This window comes from Myodes glareolus, chromosome 3 (genome assembly GCF_982192425.1).
Source record: "Myodes glareolus chromosome 3, mMyoGla1.1, whole genome shotgun sequence".
NCBI lineage: Eukaryota > Metazoa > Chordata > Mammalia > Rodentia > Cricetidae > Myodes > Myodes glareolus.
This window is the reverse complement of record NC_142028.1, coordinates 113838244-113852368: the sequence shown is the minus strand read 5'-3', so window position 1 is coordinate 113852368 and position 14125 is coordinate 113838244. Positions and strand designations below refer to the sequence as shown.

Sequence of the window (14125 nt, the reverse complement as noted above, 5' to 3'; positions counted from 1 at the left end):
TGAGAATGGAAATAAAGCAATTAGGGTGCCAGGCTCTTTTTCTTTAGTCCAGTTCCTAATTGTCTAAAAGCTTATTGCCTAACACATTAAAGTAAATGTTTCAGTCGGGTCAGAAACAGTACACATTATTTTAAAATTTATTTATTTATTAAATGTATATTATTAGAAGGTGCCATTTTTTCTTACCATTTAATACAAAATTCTCTGAGTTCTTATTTTATCAGAAAACTGTCAGATTAAAATGCTTCCACTTCCAATTTTGTAATCTTTTTCAAATTTCACTGAAATAGACTTAATCTGTCCTCTTGGAGGAACGCTATCTAAGATACTGCCCATATCTATGATATACTTTAATATAACCTCGTCTTGATTTATGCTGCAGGATAAATGGCAAATCTTTAGGAAACTGGCTTCATGCCAGACTTCTCCCTACAAACACAGTCAACTTATACGTACGTGTGTGTGTGTGTGTGTGTTTGTGTGTGTGTGTGTGTGTATTTTACTGCATTTATCTAAATATTTTATTACCCTGAATCAAATTTAAGAAGAACAAGTGTCATTAACTCTACTTAATACAAATGTCTCTAACCTTTTGTCAGTTGAAGATGAATATTTAAGTTCCTTCTGTTTAGTTGGGAGCTCTGCTCCAGCCTCACTCTCCTCCGCTCCACACATGCTCAGATGTTCAGCTAGCAACTAAGGTCCACTCCTCCCATTCCAGGCTCCACCCCTCAGAAAGCTCTCTTAGGGCCAGCTCCTTCCCCAGAGCTGTTCAAGACCATGCCTACAGGGTATTTAAAACCACATCACTAGACCTGCCACCTGTGCTCTCGCACTCTCTCTCTCTCTCTCTCTCTCTCTCTCTCTCTCTCTCTCTCTCTCTCTCTCTCTCTCTCTCTCTCTCCTTCCCAAAAGGCACCTGGGAGTTGCTTTGCTCTGTTTACTAAACCTAGATTTATTAATTTGGCTGGGTTTGGCAGATTGCATTGGATGAGGAACCCACTACCAAGGATTTTTAAAATACTTATTACCTTCATCTGAAAATAATCAACATATGTTTTAAAAATGATTACTCTTTGTAATATATTAAATAAAGCTTCATTTGTATGGTTGTTTCAATTTCTTAATTTTACTAAGGAATAAACACACACATTTGTATATTTAATTAGGAAATATTTCTCATAGATATTCTCCTTTGATGGGAGATATCTTTAGCCCAATTATGTTGAACCCTTCTGAAAACTTCTTTTGATAGATCTTCAAATCTATTTTGTAGAACAAGTTTGTCAGTCATTGAAGTTAAAAAAATTGTAATATTCAAATTACAACTATAATATTGACATGAATTTTTATGTTTTTTCAACCACACAGAAAAATATTGCCTTAGATTATACTCTGAACATTATTTAGATTTTAAAAAGCAGCTAAGTCATTAAATATTATGTTCCTTTTTATAACTATCTTATACATTTATAACAGGCATTTTATTTTGTAATTTAATTACAAATTTAAAATATAAATACAGTGAGTTGCAGCCAGAATTCCATATTTCTAGAAAATGTCTGAGTATCTTTGAAAGGTGAAGATAACATCTCTTTCATGTTAGTTATTAATAGATTAAATTTTGACTTGTAGTTTTAAGATCACTGAAAATGTATAAGAAGTAGCAAGTACTTAGGGTATCCTGCCTCATACACATAGACCCTGATCAGCACATTTTCCACAGGGAGGTACATTTGCTATAACTGGGAAAAGGCTGCTATGTTCAGAGATGTTAGTTTACATGAGTGATGTACATTGTACAGGTTTGACTAAATGTGCAACCTCATATCTACCATTATAGCATCACATAGACTATTTTCACTGTGTCTCTACCCATTACCATGTCTGTGTGTTTATTCTTACTTTCCTCCAGTTCCTACTACTGATTTTTAACTATTTCTAAAATTTTCCTTCATATATATTGTGTTGTATGGCAGGTTGGAACCACTATATTTTGATTTTTTTCCACTTTCCCATGTACATTTAAGTTTTCTCCATCCTAGCATTTCACTGTACAGATGGCCCACACTTGGTTCACCCACCTGATGACTCACATCTTGAATGTTTCCAAGGCCACGCAATTGCAGACAGGGCTGCTTTGAAGCACCGTGGTTAATTTCTCAAGTGAACAAGTTTTTTATAGGGTAACTATGAACACCTAGTTCAGGGTTTCAGTAAGAATTGCTTAGCTTTGTCAGGCCCTGCCAGTGTTCTCCACAATGGCCACAGCACAATACATTCCTTCCAGTGTGAATTTCCGCTGGTCCATATCTCTCCAGCATTTGTCCGCAGTTTTACTATTTGGGTGATGTTATTTGTGATATCGATGTGTTTCTCACTATTTTTGTGTTTTAAGATATTTCATTTATCTTTGATAATATATCATAATTGCATCATTTCCCTCTTTTCCCCCTCCCTCAAATCTTCCCACCTATCTGTCCTTGCTGTCTTTCAAATTCATAACTGCTTTTAAACTTTTTTGTTACATGAAAATATTATATATGTGTGTGTGTGTGTGTGTGTGTGTGAGAGAGAGTGAGAGAGAGAGAGAGAGAAAGAGAGAGAGAAAGAGAGAGAGAGAGAGAGAGAGAGTATAGGTGTATGATATGTGTGTGTGTGTGCATATTCATTCCTAAATATAACCTACTCAGTATGCATAACTTTACTTTCCTGTATATTTTCAGGACTAACCTGTTTGTTTTAAATTTTGTTTTGTATAATTTGATACCTGCTGATCTAAAACCCAGGATCCTTCTGCTTCATCTGTCAAGTTTTAGCATTACAGTGGTGCCAACACACCCATAATCCTTTTGAACTAATTTGTATTTCAATGAATAAAAACTGAGGACCATATTGTCACATAATTATTTATAGTATGAACTTTGATGTGGTATCAAAATATTTAGGCCATATTTTATCTGGGTTGCTTATTTTTAGTTGAAATTTAAGAGTTCTTGGAATATTTTGGATAATGGTCTTTTATCAAATGTGACTTAGCTTATTATCTATTTATTACTCTCTGGTGTATGTGCATGAGGTATGAAAGGGAGGCACATATACCATAGTGAACATGTGGAGGTCAGAGGACAACTTTTTACAATTGGTTTTCTACTTCCACCTTTGCGTGGATTCCAGCAGTGGAAGTCAGATGCTTGGGCTACTGCTGCAAGCATTTTTACCTAGTGGGCCATCTCAGAGACTCCAGATATGTCTCTTGCAAATAGCTTCTCTTAGGTTATGACTTCTCTTTCCATTTTCTTGGCATAATCTTTCCATGCTTACTAATTTATTTATTTAACTTTTAAAGGAGCTGTTCTGGATTATTTATGTTAACTTGACAAAAGTTACAGTTATTTTAAAAGAAATATCTAATTGAGAAAATGCCCCCGACAAGATTGTCATCTGGGCAATCAATGGTGCATTTTCTTGACTGATGATTGATATGGGAAAGGCTCAGTATACTGTGTGTGGTATAACCCCAGGCTGATGATTCTGAGTACTATAAGAAAACAGATAAAGGCAGCAGAACAAGTCAAGATGAAGCACTCCTTCATTGCTTCTACCTCAGTCCACTTCTCTAGGTTCCTGTCATGAGCTCCTACACTGACTTCCTTTGACAATGGACTGTGATATGGAGCTATTAACTGAAATGTACCCCCTCCTGCCCAAGTTCTGTTTGGACAATGGAGCCCAGCTTGTCCACTAACTCCTTCGTGGGCTGTACTTTTGAAATAACACTTAAAAGGTACTCTTTTTACACATGTAAGAATGGCCAAGATAACAAACACTGATGACAACTTATGCTGGAGTGATTGTGGGGTAAACAAGACTCCTGAATTGTTGCTGGGAGTGCAAGCTGGTACAGCCCTTTCGGGTGTCAGTGCGGTGATTTCTCAGAAAATTAGAGAACAGCCTTCCTCAAGACTTAGCAATACCACTTTTGGTTTATATCCAAAGGATGCTCAATTGTACCATAAGGACATGTGCTTAACTATGTTCATAGCAGCATTGTTTGTCACAGCCAGAACTTGGAAACAACCTAAATGCTTCTCAATCAAAGAATGGATAAGGAAAATGTGGTACATTTACACAATGAGGTAATATACAGCAAAGAAAAATAATGATGTCTTGAAGTTTGCAGGCAAATAGATGGAGCTAGAAAACATCATATTGGGTGAGGTACCCAGACCTAGAAAGACATTTATCATATGTACTCACTCATAAGTGGTTTTTAAACATAAATCAGAGAAAATCAGCCTACAAATCACAATTCCTGAGAACCTAGACAACAATGAGGACCCTAAGAGAGACATACATGAGTTTAACCTATATGGGTTAGTAGAAAAAGACAAAATCTCCTGAGTAAATTTGGAACATGGAGACCTTAGAATAAGGTAGAGTAGGTAGGAAGGGACAGGGAGGGGAGCAGAGAAAAATGTATAGCTCAACAAAATCAATAAAAAAATAATAAAGCACATGAAAAGAGAAATAGGTCAATCTTTATCTAAGGTCATCCTCATTTCTACTATGCGATCTTCTCGGAATCCAGTTTTGTGATTCACATTTAATCTACCTTCTATTTTGAGATGCTTTTTATGAAGGTTGCAAGCTGTGTGTCTGGATTAATTTTTAATATCAGTGTACTCTGTTGCTTTACTACTCTTTGCTGGAATTTGCTGTAGATCAGGTGATCTTTTCAAAAAGGATGTATTGACTACATTTGTGAGGCTTTGCTCTGAATTCTGCTCTTGCACTGACATCCCTTTATTCTTTCATTCCTATTCCACCATCTTGACTCCTGGCTGTGCTCCTCAGGTAGTCCTGCTTCCTCATGTCTCTCTTCTCCGTCTTGGCTTCTAAAATAGGCTGGAGAAAAAGTTCAATATCTTCATGATAACTTTGAGACGCTGACTAGGACTTCATTGAGCTGATAGGTTAATTTGGAAAGAATGATAGTATCATTGTCCTATCCATTCATACAAAATGCTTCCATTCAGGTGTCTTTTATTTCTTTCATTACAGTTTTGAGATTTTCTTGATATGTCTAAACATTCTGTTAACTATTCATGAATTTTTCATTATCATAGTTTTTAATATTTTTTCAAGTTTAAGTTTTTACCTGTTTTTTTTAAATAGAAAGTGGAAGGAAAACTAACAATTTTTTGCTATCTTATACCATGCAGACGTGATGTATCTTACTTGTGAGAGAGTTTCTTAACTTTTTTTATGATGTTTTTATACAGATTATGTTACGTCAAACAAATGTGGCTTTATTTCTTTCTCTATAGCCTGTATAACTTTTATTTATTTTATTTTCCTAAAGTATCTGTTAGGATTTTATCTATTATTTATAGAGCAAAATAGAATCCCTGGTCTTTTAATAGCTGAAAAACTGATCCTAACTTATTTTGTGTTCTGTAATAACATATCCATTGGTCAAACTAATGTCTTTGGTGGGGAAAACATGTGCATGCACATGTGTCTGTGTAGGTGGATGCTACTATTAAGGCAAATGTGGAGACCTGAGATTGATATTACAGTGTCTTCCTCAATGCTTAGCTAGTTTTTGAGACAAAGTCTGCCGCTGAAGTTATTGGTCTGTTACATTACAATTTCTCCAGGTTGTGAGTTTCTGGGATTTTCATGTCTCCATTTCTACGCCCTCCTATCTCTCAATTTTTTATAATATCCTAGTGATTTGAACTTAGGTCTTAACGCTTATACAACAAGCTTTATACATGAAGCTTCTCTGTAATCGTAACATACAGAGAAAAATACATTCATAGTTTCTCACTTAGATTATTTGAATAAATTTTATGTTCTTCTTTAGTTTCATGGTTTCCTTTTGTTTCTATTTTATGTTCATTTTTAGTATTATCTATTTAGCTCATTGATAGCATAATGCTCTATTTCCCAATAGAGGTAAGTTTGTTGTATATTATGCAAGCTGCCTCTTTTATGTTTAGACTATTCGTAACAACATACAAATTTAAAATGTGTCTATTGTTACTAATAGAGTTCTTGTTTAATGAATGTAACATCACCCCAGTAATCACTTTTATAGTCTATTTGCAATGTATTAAGCACATGACATGGCAAGGTACTTTATAACTTAAAGAAAAAGAAACTTAGAAATTCATTAAGTGTTTATAACCAAAATAAATACAACAGAGATACTTGATAATAATGGTTTTTTTCTTAAGAAAATAAAAAGTACAGAAGCATTAGTGGGTCTTTATTGTAAGGGCAGTGAGGTTGAAACCCCCAACATACAAACAATACATTTTCTTAGCTGGGTGCCTAGGCAAGGGGTTAGTGGATAAATTACTTAGCTTGTACAATGTTAGTTAGAACAGGATCTTTGTTAAACTAATTTGTATATATAAGCAAATGCCAATTGTCTACTTCAGATTGTGGGCTCAGTAGCAAGGGCTGAGTAGATCATAGTTGTCAACATCTTGCACTAGAACATTTCAGTGTCTAGTACGTGATACAGATGAACCTACATACAGTAAGATACTTTATTCTCCGAGGGGTCAGCACTTCTGATGATTCTGAACATTACATTGTAGGGAAGTAATCCCTTCAGTCACATATGGAGTTGATAAGTTTAAGTTCACTGAGAAGCACAGATCTATAGGATGACTTGTTTCTTTCATATCTCTTATTTTTCCTTATTTTATTATTTAGCTATATATTTAGCTTCACTAATACTCCTTAATGCATTACATGAGAATGAGATATGGTATAAGAAAAAATGTGGATTTGCTGTCAGTTTGGTCAAGGTCAGCTTGGACCATACAGCAAGATTCTGCCTCAAACAAGCAAACAAGTGCTGAGAGACAGGTTGAATAAAGGCAGCTGTTTTCCACTCTCACATAAAATAAATTAATATTGATAGTAAATAAGTAATTCTAGATACTGGAAAAAATGCTATAGCTGATAAGCAAGCTTTATCTTTATAGAGCTTATATAAAATTTTACTAACCTACATGATATATCTGAAAAATGAAAAAGACAAATTCTAAGAAAAAGTAGCACACAAATGAGCAACACAATGTTCGGGGGAGCTGGGAGGGGGAAGCAGCAGCTGAAACAGGCAGGGGAGGAATTGGAGTCTTCATTGTCTATGGGGAAGTCTGCTTTGCAAATATTCCAGACTCTGAAGACATTCCAAAAATGTAAGAAGTCAGCAGTCAGGACTCATCTGTGGTCAATGGTGACTCTCTACATCTATACAAATAAATTTACTGGACACTCAAAAATTAAAAGGCATTAGAAATAATTAATCCTTAAAGGAAGATGGCATATGCCATTTTTCTTGAGAAAATAGCAACCATGTCACTAGACTTAACACTAGATAATAGAACATGTCACTAGACTTACGTCAAAACAGAAAACCATAGGCTGTATCAGAAGAAGAGAGCAATTCCTAGGAACAGGCACCCAGGGTGGTGCACAGAGCCCTTTAAAACAGACATGGCTGATGTGTCTAGTGATTTCAAGGAAAATTTAACATACAGACAGGCATTTGTTGGAATGAAATTAGGACAAAATCAAAGAAAAAGTTAAGGTCAAAAATTAAAATTTAGTGTGAAAACAGGCATTTGTTGGAATGAAATTAGGACAAAAATCAAAGAAAAAGTTAAGGTCAAAAATTAAAATTTAGTGTGAAAACATTCCAAAGAATCTTAGCAGAAGCCTGTTTCACAGGGAGAATTAAGCAACATGCATATGGTCAAGGTAGAAGAACATTCCTGAGAAGGATGACAGGCACAGGGAGACAATGGCTACAAGTATCTCAGACACATTCATTGACAAGTTTTGAGCCTATGTATATTTACCTGACATGTTAGGGAAAAAGACAAGACAGCATTTCAGGCCAAAATTCAGTGTTTGATGGATATCATCCAAAAGCTTTTCAGTTATTTGCCCAATTTGCTGCAAGTAAAAACTACAGAACGATAAATGCTCAGTAACCGCTGCATAACACACACCAACATACTAGGCAGCAGACCAAGGCACACTACAGGCTGATGGTTACAAATAAAAGATACTGGGTAAAGTTTCAAAGCAGCCAAGGAAAAAAGCTTCTTGCATTAAAAAATAAACAATGTTATTTTTTCCTGACTGTTCTATGAAAAATAACACAAGAAAAAAAGAAACTGAATGTCTCCAGGTCTTGTGGAGTAAACACAATTCGCCACTAGCAGGTGTGTACTTCAGGGAAAGATAAAGGAAGATCTCCAGAATGAATGAAAAAGATCCCAGACTGAAATACAGAAAGCAAACAAAGAAGACTACAAATGTGATCAATATCCAGCAGCTCCAATCAGAGTGAGTAGCAAGAATAGAGATTCTACCAGATGCATTGGCATCCACAGTGCAAAAAATTCGATAAAAATCTATGCTAATCATTCACTTAAATCACCAAAGTTGCCTGGCTATATTGCCAAAGCATTCCAAATCTATGCTAGCTGTGTAAAAAAAGTGTGTAATAGAAGCTTGTAAAGATAGTAAAAATTGCAGGTAATAATCACTAACCATAGAAATAGAGAGTATTATGGTGAAGTTGTCTTTAAGATTTAAGATAAATGTTATCAGAGATAAAGAAGGATTTTAATAATTATAAAATAAAGTATTCAAGTAAATGTAAGTAAACCTAAATTCATATTATATATAGACATTTATGTAAGCTAATAAAAGATTCAAAATAAATGAAGCAAATAATAACATCAAAAATTATGTGCCATAATAATAAAAGGATATTGTTTTTACATCTCTTTAGTAAGTCAGAAAATGATTCAAAATCAAAAGCACATGCAGGATGTGATTCTGCCTCCTGAAAGAAGCCAAGTGGCTGATGTTGCCGACCCAGCAGAGATGCTCCCTTCCATTCCTGTGACCTAGCAATTCCTCTCACTTTTTGTTGTTTACCCTGAAAATTAAAATATAACAAAACACATAAAATAGACTCCCACAAATCTATGCATTTATTTTTTGATGAAAATGAAAAACAAGTACAATAGAATAACTCTACAAACAGAGCTGGGATGATAGACATGCAAAGGTTATCAACTTTATTCTACAAACCTAAGTATGTCAGTCAGGCATGACCCTCAGTTGCACTCAATCTGCAGTTTGTTGTTTACTCCAAAGAAAGAAAAACTTATATCCACTCAAAATCTGCATATCAATGTTTCATGGAGCTGGAGCAGGGTGTAAAGGCATTTGTAATCATAATCAACATGACCTTTAATAATATTTACAAAATTAATTATGGAACAATCGGCAAATGTTTAATTGATAAGGCATATACAGCTAACAAACAGAGGTAAAAACCTTTTAACATTAGCATATATTATTTAAGGTACAGGTCTGTTATTATCCATTTAGTATGAATAGCCTTAGTTGTACAGTCTACTCTCAGCTTTCCAGGACTAACGTTATGTGATCTTGATTACATTTGACCTTCAAAGATATTTATGTTTTCTTTCACATATAGTAGCAAATTAAATAATTACTGTGAGGAAAACAATGGTTACGTATTTTAAAGGGTTTTATTATTCTTTGTTTTTTTTTTTTACTTTGCACATCTAATAATTAAACCCAGGGCTTTACACAGATGAGTTAAGATCTCTACAACTGACCAGCATGCAGAGTCCAACATAGGGCCTTACAATAGATATATCTAAGGTATCCATTGAATGTTGACGTAGTCATAATTTTACAAATGCGTCCTAGGCTCTAAAATGTATCTTGTATCAATTGTCAGAATTGTGAGAAGTGTTTCCTTGGCAGCAAATGTGACCTAAAGCAAGAGTTGTATTGCGTTCATGTTTGGCCCTTCACCACTCTATTCTTTCTGTCTTCTGCTTTCCCTTTCATTTCTACCCCTCTCTCCCCTCCTCTTATTCCTCTCTTCTCCTTTTTCTTTCATTTCATTTCCATCTTCCGTTTAAGCTTTTCTGTTTTATCATTCTTCCTTATTTTCTTCTTCCTGTCCCTTCCCTCCTAAATCCTTCTCTCCCTTTCCTTACCATTTCTATGTTTCCCCTTTCACTACCTTTTATTTTATTTCCTGCTTGCTTTCTTTCCTTTCTTAATATACACTGAATACAAGTTTATGCACACACTAGTCTTGTACTCAACAAGTTACACACCAGTTGTGTCTTCTGCTCTTCTTTCTTTAGTTTAGTTAGATTTAATTTATTTGTTTTATGTTTTTGAATATTATTTTTGGATAAAAGCTCAGTATTTCAGTCAGGCTGGCCTCAACCCTACTATCTTCCTGACTTGACTTCCCAAGTAATAGAACTAGAGGCATGTGCTATCACAGTGATGCCTAGACTCTTCATTCTAAAATGGAAGGAAAATATTCCAGCACTGTTGCTTACAGCCAATGATAAATATAAGCCATGTAAGCCTAGCAATCAATTGAATGGATCAATATATACATCTGCTACTGAACTATAAAATAGGATACTGCAATCTGGTACCCAAGAAGAAAAAAGAGACAAATGAAAATACGCAATCATCATCAAGCGTTTTGACTTAATATAGAAGGAAGATGCCAGAAGTATGGGGAGTGAGGCGAAAAGTAAGACAGAAAGGGGAAGGAAGGGAGACAGAGAAGTGGGAGAGAGAGAAGGTTAAAGACATGAAACTGAAGTAACCCATGAACAGGAAGTATAGAAACACACAGCTGACTGAATCCTCTAGGGCTTACTTGTAGGGAGCCACCTGGAGGCACAGGTGGTCCTGCAGTTTGGAGGTATACAAGTCCATACCTGGCTTAGCCACGTGGGGCTGAGCACCCTTGCCTGCACTTGCGCAGACCAGCAGAATGGCATTAACCAATCAGGACAGCATTCAAGCCTCTCCACCTTTTAAAAGCAGCTGCCTCTGGGCTCTACTTCCTCTCTCTAAGCTTTCTCTTGTCCCTGCACTCTCTCTTCCCTTCCCCCAATTTTCCTCAACCAAGGGCTCCGAATAAAGACGTGACAGAGAAGGAATTCTCGTTTTTAGTGGCGTTCATTCCTGCTGGTCAGGAAGCGCGCCTCACTTACTAGCTGTAGAGATCCCCATACCAAATTCAGTACATCTTAACCTTGACAATAACTAGCAATAAGAATTTCATTTGCCCCCCCCCCTCAGGTTATGTGAGTAACACCATTTCTCTTTACAAATGAAATCATGATAAAACCACCATTTCAACGTTCCATTTCATCCCTTAAACAGGAATGAAATTAAGTGAAACAATGCAAAAAAAGAAGAGTTCACAATAAAGTCATAGTGAGCATGATTTGTGGTTATGCTTTTATTTAGTTAACTTCCCTTTACACATTTGGTTATACCTTTAGTTATCTCTAAGTTTTCAAAAACTTTAAATTTTCATTATTATGTTTAAAAAATCTTCCAGTAAGATGATTAAAGACATTGACTTTAAATAATGTTTGCTTAAGTAAGTTATTATATTTCATCTAGATCTGATTATAAAGTGATTTTTTTATCAGTGCACACAGTAGTGTGTTAATACTTGCTTCTATCTAATGAGACAAGAGCAAATCAAACACTCTATTAATACTCTATAAAAACAGTTTCACTCTGAAGAAACTGTTAATATGTAGACATTGCTTCTTGAAATCAGGCTTAGTACTGGGGAGGAAGAAGAAGAACTAGGTTCAAGAACAGCATCTACAGAGGCCGTTGAGGCTCTCATGTTTTTATGAAGCAAATCACATTGCAATGTGAGTTCTTTTCAGAGGCAAACGCTCCATTGGACAGCGTGCTTCAGTTCCTAATACAATCGGAAAGTCGTTTGCTGACAGTAACCCAGATGCAGGTGTGCTTTCGTGTTGACAGCTGGCGCTCTGACATGGATCACAGACAGACTCCGCCGGCAGGGTTAGAACAGCTGGAGCATTTGGTCAGATTTCAAAAGCTAATTTGAGTGGACTGCCTTCTTCCATTTCAGAAAATAAAAAAAAAATGTGAATACTGGAACCATATTTGCATCATGATGTGTCAACAATGCATTTATTTCTTAGTATTAAATATGGAGACAAAGGCATCAAAGGAATAAAATCAACAGCTCCAAGTCTAGAAATACAGTTTCTCATATAGTTTGCTGCAATCTCTCCCTGGGATTGTGATTTCCTTTGATATTTTAAAAACAATTGACTGATAGAAAATAAATTAAAATTTAATCCTTATTAATTTGTTTCTGAGAAGTTGTGGTACTTATTTATACAGAGAAAACATTTACTAGTGATTGAACAAACTAATGAATTAGGTGTGTTTTTTTTCTAATTTCATATTGGGAATTCATTTGGCTAGTGCTTATTAGATAACATTTCTTCCAACACTGCACAAACAATATCACTTAATCTTCAGAAATATTCCATGAGGTGGTAATACCATATGACATCATCCTATCTACAGACAAAGATACTCAGAGACTAAATCAGGGTGATTTCCCAAGCTCTATGACATAAACAAAGCAAAACGTAACAAAGCATACAAGAACAAACATTCTCCCTCACGTTAGGATTACAAAGATCTGACTCTTCTATGCCTCCGACAGATAAGTGATGCTTAATTTTCTAAGTGAGGTTTGTAAAGATTTCAGAGTTTGGTCTTCCCATCAATTTAATCCTTGCACACCTGACCACATTGTGGAGGCTGAGAGGATTTTCCCCAATACAAGCATGCGAGATATTTGAATCTGCAATTATTTAGAAAAAACCTGAAACACGAAGTTTAACTATATTTCAAAGTATGAACTGTCTATATATAGATAAGACAATAATGATCACAATGTCTCAACATCTATCAGCCTTATGATTGTTACTTATTGGCCAACATGATGAGGAAGAGAAGGAGCAGGCTGCAGGCAAGCACTCTGCCAGTACAGTTTGTATACAAAAATTCTGTCTGCTCCAGATTCCAAAACATCTTTAAAAAGCGAATGACTTGATGGGGGCCGGACGTCAGATTGATGCTGCTTCTGAACACTTGTTTTGGATGAAGTTGGGAAAGTTTCATTCAAGTTTCACCTTTCAGATATTCACATTATCCCAAGGAGCAAGTGGGCAAGCATTCAGAAATATTAATTGCAAACTCAATCACTGTACTCATGTGGGTTATGAGAAGGAGGAAACACTATCAAGCAATTTGTCTTCAGTGTTTTGCCAGTAAGGGCATAGCTTCTTCCAGTACATGTGCTGGAGGATGTCCATTCAAATGAGATTTGAGTATTTTATGGATGAATGTGTGACTAATGGCTAGAGACTAATATATTCTCCTGCCCTCTCATTATGGGAGCAGAGTATTTATTTACTAGTGCATACTATGACAAATGGTTCCACTTAAAATTTTTCCTTTTGATCCCACTAAATCATTTTTAGATTATACTGGTAGTTGGTCAGAAAAAAATATGACGTTATTTTGGGAGTGGCTTTTAAAGAAAACAGCACTGTGTTAAACATCTTGAAAGCAAAGCATTCTGGCAACACACATGACAAAATGAACAACCATACCCACTCTGGGACCTGGAATGTTGGCTGTTGTTTGGCACCTGAAGAAATCACCCATGAAATGAACACTTAGCGCTGACTCATTAGAATTCAGCTTCAATGTTTCAAATGAATAGGAATCTCTATAAAGGTACTGAGAAATAGAGATAAAAAGTGGAGAAGAAGGCCGATGCCTTCACCTACACAAGAAATGCAGATTTTCAAGAATCTGCTCTTTAACATACAGTGTCAAGACAGAATCACGGGTCAAAATGGTCATTAATTCTGAGCACAGTCACTCAGTAAAATAAAAGCCTATTGACAAAATACAGCTTTGCATTTAATTTGCTTTCATATGACCATACATATTTTGCATTACACTACCTTTCTCTTATCAGCCAAACATGGGATAGAATTGTATCATGAAAGGGGATAACAATTCTAAAGACATAGAATATTAAAACTGCAATCTAAAATTAGGTTGCTTTAAAAAAATACATAGGTTATAATGATATATTTCAATTTTGGCTGTTTGGGATTCTGGTCTGTTTAGATGCACAGCTTCC

The 14125-nt window shown here is 35.5% G+C and overlaps 1 protein-coding gene across 19 annotated transcripts in view; it reads right to left on the bottom strand.

Moving 5' to 3' along the window:
• The window catches only part of Ptprd (protein tyrosine phosphatase receptor type D), a 1378451-nt gene that overhangs the window by 1190588 nt on the left and 173738 nt on the right, over positions 1-14125 (bottom strand). The window lies entirely within an intron of this gene.